General features: G+C 37.1%; 1 long non-coding RNA gene across 2 annotated transcripts in view; it reads right to left on the bottom strand.

The window, feature by feature from the left end:
* LOC133076497 (uncharacterized) overlaps positions 1 to 20,288 on the bottom strand; it is a 106,940-nt gene that overhangs the window by 49,838 nt on the left and 36,814 nt on the right. The window contains exon 3 of one of the 2 annotated variants that reach the window (XR_009697543.1): positions 13,472 to 13,576. The exons of the other annotated variant lie outside the window; for it this stretch is intronic. This is a non-coding gene — a long non-coding RNA (uncharacterized LOC133076497). Of the gene's footprint in view, positions 1 to 13,471; positions 13,577 to 20,288 lie in introns of those variants that run through there. 2 annotated transcript variants of the gene reach the window in all.

The following is a 20,288-nucleotide window of genomic DNA, read 5'->3' as shown; positions in this document are numbered from 1 at the left end:
TTTTCTGGTTTTATTTTGCAACACTTCTATAACAATGGGAACTCCCAATATTGAGATTGCCAGAAGGTATTCACATAAATTAAGATTAAGGAAGAGATGAACAATCTTCTTATCTGACTTGATACCTTTGTTCCTCATTCAACATCAATTGTCAAGATGCAAAGATAATATAACAACGAAATATTTCTAGAACCAAACTGTTGAAGTAACCTAACAATACAAATGATATTTCTCATGATTCAATGTCAGTTCATGTGCAATAATTCAAATCATCCTTAACATCAATAATACGTCAAAGTCTTAAAACTTTATTAACCTTTTCATCAAATTTTGCCTGGTCAGCACTTACTTTTCACTTCTTTTTTTCTTTTCTTTCTTTTTTTTACTAACACAAGTTTTTGTCAAGTTGAGGAAGTTCTCCTCCATCTATAGTTTGCTGAGAGTTTTGATCATGAATAGATGTTGGATTTTGTCAAATGCTTTTTCCATACCTATTGATACAATCACATGGTTTTCCTTTTCATTTTTTTAAGCTTTATTGAGGTAAAATTGATATACAAAAAATTGCACACATTTAATGTATACAACGTGATGAGTTTGGACATATGCATACATCTGTGATATCATCACCACAACCAAAGTACTAAACATATTCATCAATCACATGGCTTTACTTATTCTATATAATGAGTTACATGAATTGATTTATGAAGGTTGAACTAATCTTGCATTCCTGCATTAAACCCCACTCGTGGTGTATGATTCTTTTACACATTGTTGGATTTGATTTGTTAACATTTGTTGAGGATTTTTGCAACTGTGTTCATAAAAGATAATTGGTCCATAGTTTTTCTTTCACGTAATGTCTTTAACTTGACTTAGAGTAATGCTGGTCTCATAGTAGGAGCATTCCCTCTGCTTCTGTTTTCTGGAACAGACTGTAGAGAATTGGTATAATTTCTTCCTTAAATGTTTGGTAGAATTCAACAGTGATACCATTTGAGCCTGGTTATTTCTTACTTGGAAGATTTTTGATTAAATTTCTTTAGTACTATAGTCCTATTCATATTATCTATTTCTCCTGTGAGATTTGGTAGTTTGTGTCTTTCAATGGACCGGTAAATTTCACCTAAGTTGTCAAGTTGATAGACATAGAGTTTTTCAGTAGGGTCCAGGGTCTGACCATTCTCTGGAGTGAAAAATCTGTTTCAGCCACTTTGGGGCAGAATGCTTTGATTTGCTTTGGTTTTTTTTGTTTCTTTAACCCACAAGTTGATTCTGATGGATTTCTAGGTTTAAGAACCACTAATGTGCACGAATAATCAACAGGTTTAATTAATTACCAGAGATGAATTATTTTTTTTTTAATTAATTAATTTATTTATTTATTTATTTTTGGATGTGTTGGGTCTTAGTTTCTTGTGCAAGGGCTTTCTCCAGTTGCGGTGAGCGGGGGCCACTCTTCATCGCGGTGCGCGGGCCTCTCACTGTCGCGGCCTCTCCCGTTGCGGAGCACAGGCTCCAGACACGCAGGCTCAGCAGTTGTGGCTCATGGGCCTAGCCGCTCCGCGGCACGTGGGATCTTCCCGGACCGGGGCACGAACCCATGTCCCCCGCATTGGCAGGCGGATTCCTAAGCACTGCGCCACCAGGGAAGCCGCGAGATGAATTATTTGACCATACATCTTTTCAGAAGGGTTATACTCTGCTGAAGCAGATAACCTTCCTAGTCAGCAGAAGTGCATCATTCAGGCAAATGACCTTCTATAGATATTTCTCCTTATAGAGTCTCCTCATGAGTTCTTCTAAGGTACTTGGAGTATTTTAAGTTAAGGCTTTGGATTTAAAATCCATTATGTGTAGAGTATTTTATTACACAAGGGGAAAGACTAGAATAATCCACAAGATAATGGACTAGTTTTGGAGACATCAGCGTGAGCTCATGTTTAGCTTAATATAAATAGATATGATTACGTACAGAAATATTTATAGAAATGTAGAGAAAATTTACAGAAAATTAGAGATTCGATGTCAACTTACTTATGCCGATGTATATTTGATGTAGCCTTGAATCCTTACGCTCTTTGTGATAAGTATTGATGCTTGTAGTTGCCTTGGTTAATATATGTTATGACCACTTCATTTTACTTAGGTACCTATTTGGGAAGGTTGCCTTTTGATTCATAGCCACAGAGGCATTCCTGACAGGCACGTAAAGGGTTGGACACAGGAAAGGCGTAGGTAATCTTGTCCTGATTAGGACCAGGGGCACACTGATTCTGACTGGATGCATGCCTCAGGAGGTTTAAAAACTCTTATCACGCTTTGTCTGAATTTCCTTACTCTTTTGCTAAGGGCATGCTTGGAGCTTCTCTCTCTCTCTCTCTCTCTCTCCCCTTCTCTCCCTCCTCCCTCACCCCTTTCCCCTTTCCTATTTGTATTTCAGTGAGTAGCTGGCCCTCTCACACAGTGTTTGAGTCCTCAATCTGGAGTGAAATTAGCAAATTTGGGGGTGGTAATTGAGCTTTTTTTTTCAGTTTTTAACTCTCAACATATTTATTGTTTTATAAGATTCACAAAGAGTAATCTTTTTCTGCATTCGTGTGGTATTCACTTACTAAATCACTTGAAAGAATTAGCCACAATTCACTACTATCACCATATACAGTTATAGCTTCAATTTCAGGTAAATAACTTCACTGATGTTTATTTTCATGGTTTTTCTTGTTGGATAGGACTATGAGAAGAAACTATAATTTTTAAGCTGTTATAGACAGAGCCTCTAATCCACTCATACCTTTTTCTTGCTTTGAATAGAGAAAGCAAGTATCACACCTGATACATGACATAGGAAATAGCCTGCTCCCAAATATGCTCAGATATTTGATACTTATGTGTCTTTCACAGCATCTGTCAGCTCTCTTACCAGCTGCAGCTTACACCCACTCAAATAACAGAGAAAAATGTTTGCTGTGTCTTAACATGTGCCTCTGGGGGATGACCTACTTAACATTCATTCATTTATTAATAAGTTCAATGGACACTCATCAAATATCTAATATATACAAGGCATTATCATAAGAGCTGTTGATGTAAATGCAGAAAATAGGATGGCATTTTGATCTACTCCATCCAAACATGGAAGGCTCCTTCTATTTTATGGTCACATGTGTTAATTAAATAAGAATGGAATTAAGACTGTCTTATATGCATATTATTCTAATAGCTCCCATGTGCTTTTGCTATTCTCTTTGAACTTTCTCTTGACTTGTTCGAGTAATAGTTACTCTACATATTAGAAACAATGGGACTGGAATTTCTGACACTGCACTTGGGCATCCAGAAGGAGTTTTTATAAACCATGGCTTGCTGTCCACCCAATGTCAGGCTGGCAGTGCGGGGTAGAAGAGAAGAAAAGACTAACTTCTTCCAAGTGCCACCACGTGAGTGAGAAGATTCCTCATGCTGATTCTGTCTAAATCAATATGCAGTCTAGAGAAACTGGACAGACTGCAGCTTGCAGAGTAAGAAGTGAATTCTCTGGTTATACCAGATTGGGGTTGTATTGCAGATGGGAACACTAAGGAATGGGGTTAACAAATGATTCCCAGTCTTGGGGCAGGAGGCTGGGAAAACAAGACAAGAGATGCAGGTCCTAGCCTGATATGTGGAGAATCAAGTGATTTCCCTGAGTGCCAGCAGAGATGCCACGAAGGGCCTGATGAGTGTTTTGCCTCCCAATAATCCCCATCACAATATTTTCCATGATTTCAAATAAAAAGAAAAACATATGCACAAAACACACAAACGTTGACCGCAGTTTTTTTCATAATATCCAAAAAATAGAAAGCCCTGGTATCTCTCAGTAGGAGAATGGATAAACAAACCATGGCGTATCTACTCAACCAAATACAAGTTTGCGATCAAAAGCCATGGACTACTGATATAGACAATAAGGTGAGCTAGAAGGAAGGCTCGAAATGCATTCTGACTGGGGAGTCATATTTCCAGCTAAAACTCAGGAGCGATGTCATTTAAGAGGGAAGAGTATCGGTGGACAGCAACAGACTCTCTGCCACAGTAATGATGGTAAAAAGCTGCCTCCTGCTTGAGATCTGTTTGCATATGGTAATATGTAATGCTTAGCATAGTAACTGGCACGCAGTAAGTAATAAACTGTTGTAGCGTGCATTTATAATGATCATTATTATCAACTGTTTATATGTGCTTGAGTCCAAAGGAAGACGTGCTATCCAACTAGGCTCTAGGCTCAGAAGAAACTGTGTTGTCAGCTGAAAACCAGTTCTAGCAATAACAAATATCCCTCCCCCAAAAAATTATTCATTACAACCCCTTTCAATAATGAAATGTTTTCAATTTATCTTGGGTGGCCTGATTTTGTTTTTTCTTTTTCAGTTCAAGATTCCAAGAATAGTTACTTCACTTTCAGAGATGCTTAGCAGGATGAAGTTTTGTTTCTATGACCAGCCCTAATGGGTTCTTTGAATGAAATAAGTGGATTATGTATCATTTGCAACAGATTTGTTAGTTGCCTACAGGAATTATTTTTGATATTTACTGCCTAAAATCGTTCCCTTAAAATCACTGAGGTATTGTTTCATTAGATTCAAGGTTTGACGCCAATGAACTAAAAAGAAAAATACACACCCCCCCAAATGAAAAGGGTATAAAAATGATTGTGAGAAAAGAATTTTAAGTTGAATTGCCATATGACCCAGCAATTTCACTTCTGGGTATACACTCAAAGAATTAAACAGAAACTCAACCGATATTTGCACACCCCTGTTCACAGTAGCATTATCCACAGTAACCAAAAGGTGGGAACAACCCAAGTGTCCATCGATGGATGGATGAATAATGAAACCGTGGTCTACACATACAATGTAATATTATTCAGGCTTAAAGAGAAAGGAAATTCTAACACATGTCATAACATGGATGAACCTTGAGGACACTATGCTAAGTGAAGGAAGCCAGTCACAAAAAAACAAATACTGTATGATTCCAGTTAGATGAGGTACCTAACGCAGTTAAATTCATAGAGACAGAAGGTAGAATGGTGATCGCCGGGGCTGGGGGCAGGGAGAAGTGAGGAGTTAGTGTTTAATGGGGTCAGAGTTCTCGTTTTGGAAGATAAAAACTGTTCTGAAGCTGGATGGTGGTGATGGCTGTACAATAGTGTTAATGTACTTAATGTCACTGAATTGTACACTTAAAATGGTTAAAATGGTAAATTTTACATTATGTGTATTTCATTACAATTTTTAAAAATAAAATAAATGATTGTGAGAGGAATATATGTTTTACCTGCATTGAGTTCCTTCTCCCATAAAATCTGTCACCCTCTTGGTCTTGTTACTGTCACTGAGGATGAGGAGTGGACCAGAGGCAACCAGAAATTTGCATAGAAATATGTGTACCAAGTAAGCATTAACTAGTGTCTTCCGTGTGGACTGAGAACCTTGTAGGCTACTCATGAATGGTTTCCTAAGAGAAAAAATAATAATATTGCTTTCTTTACGAATGAAGAGTACTTTTTAAAATTAACATAGGGATTCATTCGTTCATTTGTTCATTTTTTTCACCCATCTACCGCTAAGTGCCTGCTGTAGATTCAGTCATTTATACTTTTCCTTTTCCAGATCCTCTTTGTGTTGTAAAAATAAGATAACTGAATCTTAGGGCTGGAAGGAGAGAGAGGTTGAGGCCAAGAAATAAGCCTTGGAGTTCATCCCTGTGTCTGGAAGCTTCAGGATTATCTAGAAATGTCAGCTCTCTAACGGCTTACATGAGTCTTTGGGAATTTCTGGCTTTTAAATATTTAGAGACACAACAGCAGTCCTTTATTTGCAAAGGCACCCAATTCAAATCGGCTTCATAACTCAGTGGCCTTTTATTGCCCATAGGGGAGCTCTGGCTTCAGGGATGGCTGGACCTGGGATGGCAGGACTCTCCTTTCTGTGTCCTTGTCCTTTTCCTTTGTCTTCCCTTCTTCGTGTTCACTGGTTTCATGGTCTCTTACTGTCGACTACTCCACTCCTCATTTACTCTGCTGCATAGGCATTGCTCTTCTCTTCTGTTTTTAGGACATTCGAAGTGTGATCCTTGCCTTACAACTTTACGTTTACTGCTCTTTCCCCCTGAGCCTTTCCTCCCAGGTATCCACATGGGTCACTCCATCATTTCATTCAGGTCAAATGCCATCTTGTCAGAGAGATCTGTCCTGACTACATAATTTAGTATAATACATACACACACACACACACACACACACACACACAAGCTCACCACATCTCTGTCAATGCCCATTCTCCTTACTCTGCTTTATTTTTTTCATAGCACCCAAATTTGATTATTGTCTAACTAAAATGTAAGCTTCATGCAGGTAGAGACATTTTTTCATTTGGTTGCATTCCCAGTGTCTAGAACAGGGCTTGGCAAGACTACAGCTCACAGCCAAATGCGCACTGCCTGTTTTTATGTGGCTTATGTGCTAACGACAAGTTTTTATGTTTTCAGATTGTTTTTTAAAAAATCGAAAGAAGACTATCTTGTGACACATGAAAATATAGGAAATTCAAATTTCCGTGTCCATAAATAAAGTATTATGGGAGACAATCACACTCATGTATTTATTTATGTATTGTCTATGGCCGCTTTCACCTTACCATGACAGAGTCAGGCAATTAGGACAGAGACCATATTTGGTCTGTAAAGCCTCAACTTTATAGAAAATTTGCCGACCTCTGGTCTAGAACAATACCTGGCACATAAAGGTGGATGAAATAAATACTGGTGAGTGAATACATTTCTGCTCTCTCAATAATAGACTTCTTTCAGTGACCTGAAAATTATACACAGCTTTTGTCTAATCACTGGTTCCTCTGATAAAAGGATTTAACTTTCCCTAATGATAAAGGAATTGGCACAGAATCCAAAAAATATGCTACAAGAAAAAAAGAGAGAGTAAAATAAGAACAGATAATAAAATCACAGCATAGTCGTATATAAAACTTATGAACAACAGTATATCCAGGAACTTAATAACATATCCATCTCCGTACATTATCATTAAATCCCTTCATTCATTCACTTTTTCTCTTTCTTCTGCTATATAATCCAAGTCTGTCTGATACACCCTCTCCTTCAGTTAATCATGACTCTTGGTTCCCAAAAATAACAGATCTTCCTTCCTTCAATAAACCCACACATTCTCCACCCTCTGTCTGGGATGTTTTCCTTTTACCCACCCGGTGAATGCTTGCTTGTTATTCAGAAGATGAGAGCTCAAATACCACCACCTCCCCACCATCCCAGTACAAAAACTCCCATACATGATGGCTTACATATGCATTCATTCTTTCATTCATTCATTCATCCTACACACATCCGTTGGACAACCACTCTATGACAAAGATTCTTCCAGATACAAATGATAAAGAGAGATTTCATTCTACTCTCTTGGAGCTAATATTTTATTAGAGGAAAAGACAATAAAATTTTTAAAATAAATGGTACTGTCAGTGTTGGATAGACAGTGAGTGAGTGATACATGTTGTTAGTAGTTTGAGTTCACTATTAGCAAGTGACACACAGAGATGGAAACTATGTGAGTATTTTGAAATATTAGGAAAATGTGCACCAATTTCAGATTATGAAACTTGCGAGAAAAATAAATGAGAAGATAAAAATTATTGCTATTTAAAGACCTGTTTTTAAAGGGAGTGTAAAAGCAAAAAAAAAAAGGGGGGGCAAAACATGAGTGTAAACTTAAAATTATGTGAGTCGAAAAAAATTCCGTTGTTGGAACTGAATCAGATAATTTTTTAAATCAATTGGTTCATTGCTTTGCAATTCATCTGTGTAGCTGGAATCTGGACGTACCAGTTTCACATCATATTAAAACGGTCCTCGTTTTTAAGTTGCACTGACCAATTTTTTAAGATTTCATTTCTCTCCACTGATTCCCTGCTGTGAGATAAGCACTGTCTCAAGCTAATTATTTCTATGTCTAATAAAATATTTAAAAGGCATAAGTGTCCAAGAATGATAATATTCTGAGCTTTCAATTTAATTTTTAAATTTAAAATATAGGTAAATTTCATACTCATTTTCCGCAATTTCATATCCAGTTCATTCAAATGTATTCAGTAGATTCAAAAAATGGTAATTAAATGAGCTATTGTAATTTTTTAAAGTTTACTTTCTCAGAAGGGCTAAACAAGATCAAGTTTATTTGCTGATGCCATAGTTTCTCAGAACTTTCCCAAGACATCTAGAGAAGAAAGGCAGGGAGACAGCTCTTTGAAATATGGCTTCAAGAAATACCATTTCATATCAAAAACATTGTGAGTGTGTGTGGACACAAGCTATGTGTGTCAGAAAAACAGTCGGGGTGTGTGTGTACCTTTGTGTATTTTCATGCTGAGAGCACAAGAGTAACATAAACATTTGGGAATGTTTTTGAAAAAGTCTCACTCCCACGTGATAGGAATAGAGATTACATGATATTTGCTGTTGATGTTTCAATCCTAATTATTAAGGCTCAGCGTCTTAGGGTAATTCTTTCTTGAGGCACTGGAAGACACTCCCATTGAAAAGAAAGACAGTTGCTCTAGTGTGTTATGTATTAACGATGAAGACAGAAAAAAAAAAGGTGGGAAGGGCTTGACCCTAAAATTAACTCCCTTTCTACTACAGAAGAATCCCTATTTATTGGCATTCAGGGCAATGTACAAAAAGAATACCTTTTGTCTCAATTCCTGAGAATTAGCAGAAAAATGCAACTCAGTTGCCTGGAATCACACTTTCTCCTATTTGTCTGTCTAATTAATAATTTCTTCTATCTTATATTTGTGTATACAAAGGGTAACTACCTTCTTACAGGATGTCTCCAAATTTCAGAGTTTTCTAAATTTTCAAAGACAAAGTACATAACTTTGCAAAATAAATAGAGTGATTACTGTAACTTTATGACTGTCTGCCCAACATTAAAAGCAAGAGATGTCTGACAATCATCTGTTTGGGTTAAACCGACTTCTGATTCATAGAAATATGTAGAGGATACTTCTGAAATGATCATTAATCTGGTTAATTCTGATAGATATGGCCAAATGAAAATATGATTATTGGTTAATCAAGGAGCAACTTAATGTTATTCAGTAGTAAATGGGAGTTTAAAAAAATGTGCTTGGAATATTGTCCATCTTGACATTGCAGTCAGCTGAGATATCTGCCGTATTAAGCAGTTACTATGGACAAAATCACATTGATGTTGCAGAAAGGTCATCATTGCAGTAGCATGAGGAAGCCTAGATTAAAGACAAGGAAGAAAAGACAGAAGAAGGAGGCAGCAATCCAGGGAATAAATGATTACGGCTTGAATTCAAGCAGTGGGAATAAAAATGGAGTGAAAGGAAGGATTTAGACATGAAGAAGGTTGAATCTAAAAGACCTAGAAAATGAATGGATGTGGTCTAGGTGGACTGAGGGATGAGTGAGAAGAAAGAATCGAAGATGTGCTTCAAGTTTCTAGCTTGGATGGCAGACTCTGATGGCAACTGGGGGAGAAACAGATTTCAATATAATCTTTCATGAATATACTAAAGATGGTGATTTTAAGAAACAGCTCTATTGAGGCATAACGCACATACCATACAACTCACTCATTTAAAATGTGTAATTCAGTGGCTTTCACCATGTTCCCAGAGTTGTGCAACCATCACCACAATCAAATTTAGAGCGTTCTCATTACCCCAAAAAGAAACACCATACCCTTTAGTCGTCACCCTCAACACCCCACCCCATCTTCCCCAAGCCTAGGCAACCATTAATCTACTTTCTGTACCTATAGATGTGTCTATTTAGGACATTTCATATAAACGGAATTACATAATTAATTACATACATGGTCCTTAGTGACTGACTTCTTTCACTTAGCATAATGTTTTCAAGGTTCATCCATGTTGTAACATGTATAAGTCCATTATTTCTTTTTTTTTTTTTTTTTTAAATTTATGGTTTTTAATGTCTTAATTTACATATATATGTGAAAATTGAGAAGTGTATTGCTTTATTCCACTCTCATATTTAATAAAACAGTTTAATTCAAAGTTTTCATGGGCATCTTCAACATTCACCTTTCTGACAGTGGGATTTCAATATGCAAAGTGACAGAGCCTATATCAATCTAAATCCCTGAATGATGCTATGGAGAAGAACCCCCATCAACACACGAACACCTATCATGGTTCTTATGGATATGAGTCTCATCCCTTGTTACAACATCATCTCAAAGTCCAGATTCCCATAACCTAAACCAGGTCCAGAGGCAGTTGCATCTCTGTGGGTATACTTCCTTAAATACTGCTCCTCAAACAGTTTCTCTCAATTTGAATAACTGTAAACTAAAAAGAAAGGCTTTATCCTTACATACAGGATAACTGCTATAGACACATCTGGTCAAAAACTGAGAATAAAGGAAGCACACAGGGGCCACCAATCCACTGAATTCTGAAATACAGCTTAGCAAATGTTGGAATTTTGTCCTACTTCTGTCTAGGAATGATTCTTCATGAATCCTGGCTCTATCTTTTGAGCTTTTGGTTCCATCTTTTGAATCGTTTTTCCATGAAAGGAAGTCTATGTTTCCAGTTGAACAACAGTTTCAACTTGTTTGCTGCCTGTAGAAATCTGGTGGTCCAAATACTTCTTTTTATTTTGCACTATTTCCATCCCTTTCAATGTAAGCTTGTGGTGTTTTCGTCAATGCACCTTAAGAAAGGTGCATTATTTCTTTTTATTACTGAAAATGTATTATCATATAGATATGCCACCCTTTATGTATCCATTCATCAGTTCATGGGCATTTGGATTGTTTCCACTTTTGGGCTATTACAAATAATACCGCTATGAATATTTACATGTAAGTTTTTATGTGGATGTATGTTTTCAACTCTCTTGGATATATACATAGAAGGAGTATTACTGGGTCACATTGTAACTTTAGGCTTTTGTAGAACTGCCAAACTGGTTTGTAAAATTGTTGCATCATATTATGCTCCCTCCAGCAATGTCTGAGGACTCCAGTATCTCCACATCCTCCCCAGTATTCTTTATTCTCTATCTTTTCTATTATAACCATCCTAATGAGTGTGAAGTGGTATCTCATTGTGATTTTAATTTTGATTTCCCTAATGACTGATAACATTGAACATCTTTTCTTGTGCTTATTGACTATTTGTATATCTTCTTTGGAGAAATGTCTATTCATAACTTATGCCCATTTTTCAGTTGGGTTGTTTGTCTTTTTGTTACCCAGCTGTAAGAGTTCTTTATATATTTTAGGTACAAGTCCCTTATCAGATACATGATTTGCAAATATTTTCTCTCACTGTGTAGGTTGTTTATTCACTTTCTTTCTTGTTTTTTTTTTTTTTGGTTGTTATTAAATATTTATTTATTTATTTACTTGGCTGTGCCAGGTCTTAGTTGCTGCATGTGGGATCTTCGATGCCTCGTGTGGGATCTTCGTTGAGGCATGAGGGATCTAGTTCCCTGACCAGGGATTGAACCCCGGCCCCCTGCTTTGGGAGCATGGAGTCTTAACCACTGGACCAACAGGGAAGTCCCAATTCACTTTCTTGATGATGTCCTTGGAAGCACAGAAGATTTTAATATTGATGATCTCCAGTTTATCTATTTTTCTGGCATGTACTTTGGGTGTCATATCTAAGAAATCATTGCCTACTCAAAGGCTACAAAGATTTATACCTATATTTTCTTCTGAGAGTTTTATAGTTTGACCTCTTACATTTAGGCCTGTCATCCACTTTGAGTCAATCTTTGTATATGGTGTGAGGTAAGTGTCTATGGTGTGAAGTAAGTGTCTAACGTCATTCTTTGAATGTGGATATCCAGTTCTCTCAGCACCTTTTGTTGAGGAGAGTATTTTTTCCCATTGACTTGTACTGGCACCCTCTCATGGTCCTAGCTGATTGCCCCAGAGTTGTGCATCTGACTTAAAGATAGTTGATCCATAAGTTTGCCAGTGGTAATGATGTAACCTGAGTTCTAAAAACTCTGCTTAGTAAGAAAGAACTCTGTCAATGAGATTGTTCCCTCTTGGAAATCTGAATAGACATGCAAAAAAGAATTTTGTAATTGGAAGAACAACTAAAAGATTATAAACAAAAAAGTTGTTAGTCATATGATGATTATGAATGAGCTGAATTATTAATAAGTAGATGCTATAGTAGAGAAAATATAGACAGAGAATGATTTGATTGATCTGACAACTTAGAGGGAAATGACAAGAGACCCAGGAGAAGCAGAGCCTAAAAGCACTGAGTCATTGTCGAGACAGAGTGGAGAGATGATACCGTTGTGAAGGGTTTTATACAATATTTTTTTCTTAAATTCCTAAGAACTACTAGACTCTTCCTTGTGTTAGCCAGAGAGATTTGCTGATCCTTGCAATCAAAATGACCACCCATATGTGTTCTGACTGTTAAATCTACGGGCTCCATAGAATACTGTTAAATGAAATGAGACAGCTTATGTTAGCAAGTCTGATACATACCTGGCTCCTAATAGAAGTTGCACAAACACCAATTTCCCTGACCTACTCTCAGACTCTCCTAGTAGGTTTCATGGGCACTGTCTGAATTCTGCAGGTATCAGAGATGCCCCAAGTCATCCTGTTGTAACATGGATACACGGCAATCTAAATCATAACTGAAATTCCTTTGGCTCCAGGAGTAAATACTGTAATGAATGAGGTACCAAACTTAACTGATGAACAGATGGAACCTGTCCAGTTGACATCTCTCTTCAGGTTTCCTATTCATCCACCTCAGTAATTTTTTTTAACTTGGAGTCTTTTTACTGGTAGAAAATATTTTGGATCAGATACAGTACTTTTTTTTCACTTAATAGGAGAAATCACATTGGAAATTAATACACACATGCCATGAATACATGAGTGATCTCACAGATACTATATTAATAGTAATCTCAGCCACATATTCTTTCTTTTAAACTAATTGTGATCAACTTTTTGTCTTTGATTTCACAGCATGTTTAGTCTTTTATGTTTTGTTTTTTTTTTCACTTGTCAGTGGATTAAGCTTGAGAAGATAAGCCTGGAGCGATGCAGCTTTGCAAGGAGGCACTAATATTCAGACAAAAATGATAGGGGTGGAACTCAGATTTTAGGCAAAGTTCCAGGTGGGCTACAATAGCAACATTCTTGAAGACTTAGAGCTTCATTCAGATTTTTTTGAATGTTGACTTTGCTTCTAGGATTTAATACTGTATAATTATTTTCTTTCTTTACTCCTTAGATCATTACTGACAATAGAACATAATTTACATGGAAATCTGGGTTACAACAACATAATTAGCGATTTTGCTAAAATGGCATCAACAACAAATTTCATAGAATAAATAATAATTATAAATTATGTATGTTTTTATTATTCATTTAAACCTCATTGGTCCATCAGCAGAACTTCCGTATTGGATGTGGGTCTCCATTTGTGCTCTGGCCCAAGCCCTGCGAATATTGGGGGACAAATGACAAAACAGAAGATAGAAATTTAAGGCAGAAATAAACTTAATAAACTAGCAAGTGGGAATGTGGTAACTTTTGGTGGCTGTTAAGTGAAAAACAAGAAAGAGCAAGACTTAGGATGGGAATTTATTCGTGAGGCACGTTGCACCTGTTCTTTCTTCTTTGCTAGAATCATTTTATTTTCTTCCTAACTTGCACCCAAAAATGTTAAATCTCTGGCTCAAGCTACTGTCAGGTGGAGTGCCTTTGTCCCTGGAACCTCAGATGTTTGATTATTCCCTCATTGTTATTCATTTTTTAGGTTGTTGTGATTTTTTTCATATGGGAGGAAATGACCAGAAATTAAAATAGGAAACCCATCATGTTTTATTCTCTCACATAAAATATAAAAACTGTACATCAATGGAGTGTAACGCAAGGATATTTCTCATAGGTAAGACAAACACACGAACACTGCAAAAGCCATAAACACCATAAATAACACTGAGGTAAAATCAAGCATCATCAGTGAAATAGAAAGATGCTTTCCTTATTCATAATGCTAACTGAACTCTGCAGTGAGATTAATGATAGCTGCAGATAGCATTAAGTTATTTTGGTAACAAAATTCAAGTGATTACTAATCCTCCATTCATTAGCACTTCAACTGAAGTCACCGCATTAAATCACTTGAAGGATTCAGAATTTTTCTCTCATACAATTCTGAAGAAGGTCTGTATCAGAAACAATATTTTCATATTTGACTTCCTAGAATGATAATATGTTCCATGAGTACACCAAATGCAAGTCTCCATATTACCTTGTCATGAGGGATGGTGTCTTACTATCCTTCACATCAAAACTGAAACATCTTTTCTACAGAAAGACCTTGCCTGATTCCCCAGTCTAAATTTGGTCACATAGTTTTGTAGAGGTATTCCTCATTTTATTGCATTTTGCTTTATTGCACTTCACGTTTTTTACAAATTGAAGGTTTGTGGCCACCCTGCATGGAGCAAGTCTATCGGTGCCTTTTTTCCAACAGCATCTGCCCACTTTCTGTCTCTGTGTCACATTTTGGTAATTCTAGCAATATTTCACACCTTCTCATTACTATTATATTTGTTTTGGTGATCTATGTTTAGTGATCTTTGATGTTACTATTGCAAAATGATTATGACTTGCTGAAGGCTCAGATGATGGTTAGCATTTTTTAGCAGTAAAGTATTTTTAAAATTAACGCATGTACCTTTTTTTAGTCATAATGCTATTGCACACTTAATAGACTACAGTATAGTGTAAACAACAACTTTTACGTACACCAGGAAACCAAAAAATTCATGTGACTTGCTTTATTGTGATATTTGCTTTATTGTGGTGGTCTGGAACCGAACCTGCCTTATCTCTTAAGTTATGCCTGTATTCACTGTGTGTTTCCTTTATAGGGGTTGTTACAATTGCCATTTACTTATGCCTTTATGTGTTTAAGGTCTATTCCACTAGATGAAGTTTAACAACTACAAGGACCATGTTTGTTAGGTTCACTACACATCCCTGACACCTTGCACTGTTTCTGGCACACGTTAGTCCCTCAAAAATATTTTGGGGATAAATTTTATTCACCTCATCACCATTTACACACTCTGAAGCTCATAATGCAGAAAAGGTAAAAAGTGCAAAGGGAGGTTGGGGGGAATGACGTGATGAAGACTTAGAGGTTCTTAATGTTTAAGGTTCCCAGAGGATCACACAACAAGGAAAAGGCTTGAAGAAGTTGAAAATTGTTTCATTTTGGAATGAAGAAGTCTAGGAGGACCAATAAGGTGGGCCTGGGTTTATCCTTTTGAAAGGATGCTGATCAATAAGGTGGGAGTTTTATGTCCTCTTGAGTTTCCCTTGCTTAAGAAAGAGATGACAGGGGACTTCCCTGGTGGTCCAGGGGTTAAGATTTCGCCTTCCAATGCAGGGGGTGCGGGTTCGATCCCTGGTCGGGGAGCTAAGATCCCACATGCCTTGTGGCCAAAAAACCAAAACATAAAACAGAAGCAATACTGTAACAAACTCAATAAAGACTAAAAATGGTCCACATTAAAAAAAAAAAAAAAAAATGACAAACAGATTCAGAAGAGGGTGATCTTGCTCCTGCTGTTTTCAAAAGTAGACAACGTTTGCATCAGCCCCTCAGGACATTTATTTCAGTTGAGGTCTATCATTTACTAGTCTGCTGGTTACTCTAAGGGAAAATAAGATTTTCAGACTCCAGTTTGAAAGATTTTATCTATGTCCTCATAGATAAAATTACTTAAGTGTTGAAAAGTTCCAGTTTTCCATTTCTTAACTTTTCTGTTGGGTTCTGTACTCCCTGGGAATATATTACAGACTTTACCCAATATGAGAACGTGAAAAATTAGATAATGTCTATAATCCACCCCTTCCCAAACTAAATGTGACCTTTGGGTCTTATTTGTCTTAATGTCCCTAGAGCCTAGGGCAGTGCCTGGCACATAGCAGATGCCCAAGAAATATACATTGAATAAAAATAGCCATGCAAAAGTACATCCTCTATAGGTCATCCTTTCCCCTTACACCCCCAGGCCCACCCTCAATCTCATTAGGTTGAAAAATCCAAATATATAGGACTGTTTGGAGTCAAAGAGATGGCAGCATAAAAGGAGGGTTTGGAAGAAAGTTGCTAAGAATTTGGAGAAGCCCCTCCACGCACATCCCCCGGATAAGAGAGAAGTCTTAGACAAGGTCCAACCAGGACAAAGCAGATTTATCCATTTTCTGTGTAGACATCTATAGGCATCTTGGACATATGATGTGATTAGGATTGAGATAAATCCAAGACACTCATGTTAAATGACAGCAGCAAATCAACTGGGGAATAGGACAGAGTTTTACTCTCCCAAGACAGTCTGTTCTTGGAGACACAGAATAACCATGTTTACTGATCAAGATTCCAGGAAGATACTGCCTTCCCTAGAGGACAGTAGTTTCTAACCTTTTGCTATAGCGTATGCCTTAGAGGATCTGATGAAGGTGTTGGACCGTCTGAAGATTGATGTACGTTTCCTGTAGTACGTGGGAAAGACTACAACCATAGGGTATCACAGGACAGCTTAGCATCTTTACCCTTCAACACAGAAACAGAAGAATATTGTCAAACCCCTATATGTGAGGCAAAGCTTTTAGAAATATTAAGTAGATGACACTTTACTGGTCCCCTAGAAAGAAAGAACTAGAAAGGAAAAAAAGAAAGAAAGAGAACAGCAATCATGTGGTGGATTCTAATTATAAATAATCAAGGCGGGTGGGGCAAAGGCTGGTGCTCGCAATCCTTAGTGTTAGGGAAAATGCTTTCCCCCGCTCTTTACTTTCCATGAAAATTCTTAGGGAATTTTCTGGGAACATCTGGACTTGCTCTGCCCCATTACTTAGGCAGCCCCAAGTGGAAAGACTTATCAGATCGATAAGTTTAGTAAGAAAAAATCAAGCATGCCCTGCCTCTTTTCTTTGGGAGCAAACCTAGAAGCAAGCTATTCCCTGGTGATGAAGCCAGTTTTACTCTCCTTTTATGCCTACATCTTAATTTGTACAGAAATTTGATGGGGAAGAAGCCATTTGTTGTTTCCCCTTAGAGACCTCCACTACTTGGTACCAAGTGATGCTCAGTGCATGTGGTACTTTTTCATTGGTTCACTGATGTGCACATGGTCTCACCTTAAGCAAATCTTTTAGACATCTCAGGATTATTCTCAAAGAATCATTACAAGGAGGAAGTTTAGGCATGTTCTACAGAATCTTTTAAAATTATGTAACCTAAGTCGATTCTATTTTAAATTTAAACATAATCTTGTATGGAAATTAGTAGTGAGGAAAAAATGGTCAATGGCTCCATGCTTAGATAACCTTGATGAAAGCTACTTTAGAATGTGTTCAGAGCAAGAAACAATTAATGACGGACTAGTAGACAAGATCTTCAAGTTATCATGTGTTTGTTCTATAGTAATATGCTCTATTGTGGTTGTCATTGTCACTGCTGTGTTCTCAACATTTACTAGTCAGGATTTTTTCTAGTAATTTACAAGGCTGCTTAAATAAATATATATCAGAGAAATAAATGGTAGCTAGGCAAAACTAATTTTTTTCTTAGGTGTAATTGCTGAAATAAACCTCTAGAAATCATGTAAAATCAAAAGCCCAGGCTGTATAAGGATACATAAGTAGATAACAGTTTTTTGTAATCTTTGAAATTTGTAATAAACTTAAATTCACACATACCTACATAGACTTTGCTTAAAGGGATTCCGACAATGTTCAAAGGGATTGCCCATCTGAAGCACGGTGGCTAGTAAATAGGAAAACATCCCAGGGAATTCCCTGGCAGTCCAGTGGTTAGGGCTCTGCGCTTCCACTGCAGGGGGCTGGGGTTCGATCCTTGGTCAGGGAACTAAGATCCCACAAGCCACTCAGCGAGGCCAAAAAACCCATACAACAACAGCAACAAAAGCAAGCCAGTGTTCGTCCAGCTCTTTGGGTGACTGGTGAAGTCTGGCTGGATGTCTGCTCTGAATGGTTTGTCATTAAGAACAAGTTGAGCAGGTCAGGCCACTCTCCATCAATGCATGTTATCAGCAAGACCTATTAAACTTTAACCCTACATTATGAGACTTTTGTGGCTGAGAACATTGAGGGTGTGTGTAATACAGGAAATGCATGTTCAGAATAGTTCCCAGCAGGTATTTGGTAAATAATGTTTGTGTCTACTCTAACACGGTTGAGTGATAAGACATTTGATACAAACATTGATTATCTTTATTACAGAAAAGTGTAAGTGCAATTCCAAATGAAGCAAAGCCTATATACGATAAAAAAAAATACCACTTATTTTTTTAAAAAATTTTTTGGAGTATAATTGCTTTACAATGTTCTGTTCGTTTCTGCTGTACAGCAAAGTGAACCAGTTTTAAATATATATATATATATCCCCTCTTTTTAGATTTTCTTCCCATTTAGGTCACCACAGGGCATTGAGTAGAGTTCCCTCTGCTATACAGTAGGTCCTCATTAGTTATCTATTTTATACATAGCCGTGTATATATGTCAATCCCAATCTCCCTATTCATCCTCCCCCTTCCCCCCTTGGTATCCATAAGTTTGTTCTCTACATCTGTGTCTCCATTTCTGCTTTGCAAATAAGTTCATGTTTAACGTATGTTGTTATGAATACAGTGCATTTTAAAGAATGATTTGAGTGTATTGGATTTGGGGATAAGAAAGTTTTTAATCCATATATTGTTATTAAATAGTTATCACAACTCCAGATAGGTATTTTACATTTGACTTGAATTTATTGCCCTCTAAAAAATATAAAATACCTTATGAGATATGGAATATTGCCTGCCATATCACTAAACAAAGGATGTCACAGTCATCAGTGATTACAGCCATCACCGAAGGTAAGCTGGTGAGCCCTAAGGGAACTCAGGAAGGAAACAAACAATACCTGCCATCTAGCAGCCATCAGACTTCAGCCACTCCCCACAGTGAGCCCTGAGGAAACTCAGGATGGGAAAACACAGGATACTGGCCCCGGATAGCTGAAGTGCATACCAAAGGGATGATTTCAGTGGGCCCAGACTCTTGCATCTTCCCACACATAGAAAAGCACTAAATTCCTTAACTTGAAATTTCTAGTTTTCTTTAATTAACAGTAATCTTTTGTTCCTACTACCTGCCCTTTGTTGCAAAACTCCTATGTAACCGAGCTCTCCCTTCACCTCTTCAGAGCAGTTCTTTCAGGGTTACTTGAGATGCTGCCTCCCGGGCTTGAAGTCATAAAAATTTTCGCCAAGTAAAACATAACTCTCAAATTTTAGTTGTGCATTTAATTTTTTAGTCGACACTTATAATGTAAAAATTTAACCAAATTTGAGTTATTTCTTTTAGACAGTCATCGATAAACCTGCTTCATTTCTATTTCAGCTATAAAAAAATAGTCAGTGAAAATAATATATTCCGTAACTCTGATTTCTAAAATGCTAAATTAATTGAATAGGTTTTGGTTAGATATTTGGTGGTAGTAAATACAACTTAAGTGACAGAATTACAAAAGTTCACTGCAGTGAAGCCTAAAGACTATATGGAATATACGAGAGAAGGGAGACGTAGATTCTGAGGCCACAATATTTCCCCTTGGCTATTGCAACTAATAATCCTGTTTTCTCTCTTTCTCTCTCTTTCTTTTTAATGACAATGAGCCAATGTATCCAGAAGCATGGATTATAATGTTTGAGTTCATTAAGTAGAATTTTATTTTTAAGTCAATTAGGAGCCCACTGACACATTCTATAAGGAAGAGCATAGCCCAAATTCACTTGAGAAAGGGGTATGTCAATGAATCAGATAGAAGAAAAAGGTAGAGAGCTGGGAAAATGATGACAGAGATCCAGACTCAACATGGTTAAAGCCCAGGCAGGAGTCCTTGATGAGATAACATATAGGGTTAAGTGAATGACTATGAAAAATACAGGAGAGAAACAGTAGATTGAATACAGGTGTTTTCTTCTATTCCCTCCTGAAACTCACGAAAATGATGATAAAGGGATTTTTTTAAGAGCATAAATGCCCAAGAACAAATGGTAGAGACGATGTGGCAGCAGTCAAATTTTGGAAGCTGGGAAGCCAGTGAACGAACTTAACAGAATAGAGG

Source organism: Eubalaena glacialis, chromosome 16 (assembly GCF_028564815.1).
Source record: "Eubalaena glacialis isolate mEubGla1 chromosome 16, mEubGla1.1.hap2.+ XY, whole genome shotgun sequence".
Taxonomy (NCBI): Eukaryota; Metazoa; Chordata; class Mammalia; order Artiodactyla; family Balaenidae; genus Eubalaena; species Eubalaena glacialis.
The sequence above is the reverse complement of the archived record's forward strand: the minus strand, read 5'-3'. Positions and strand labels throughout refer to the sequence as shown.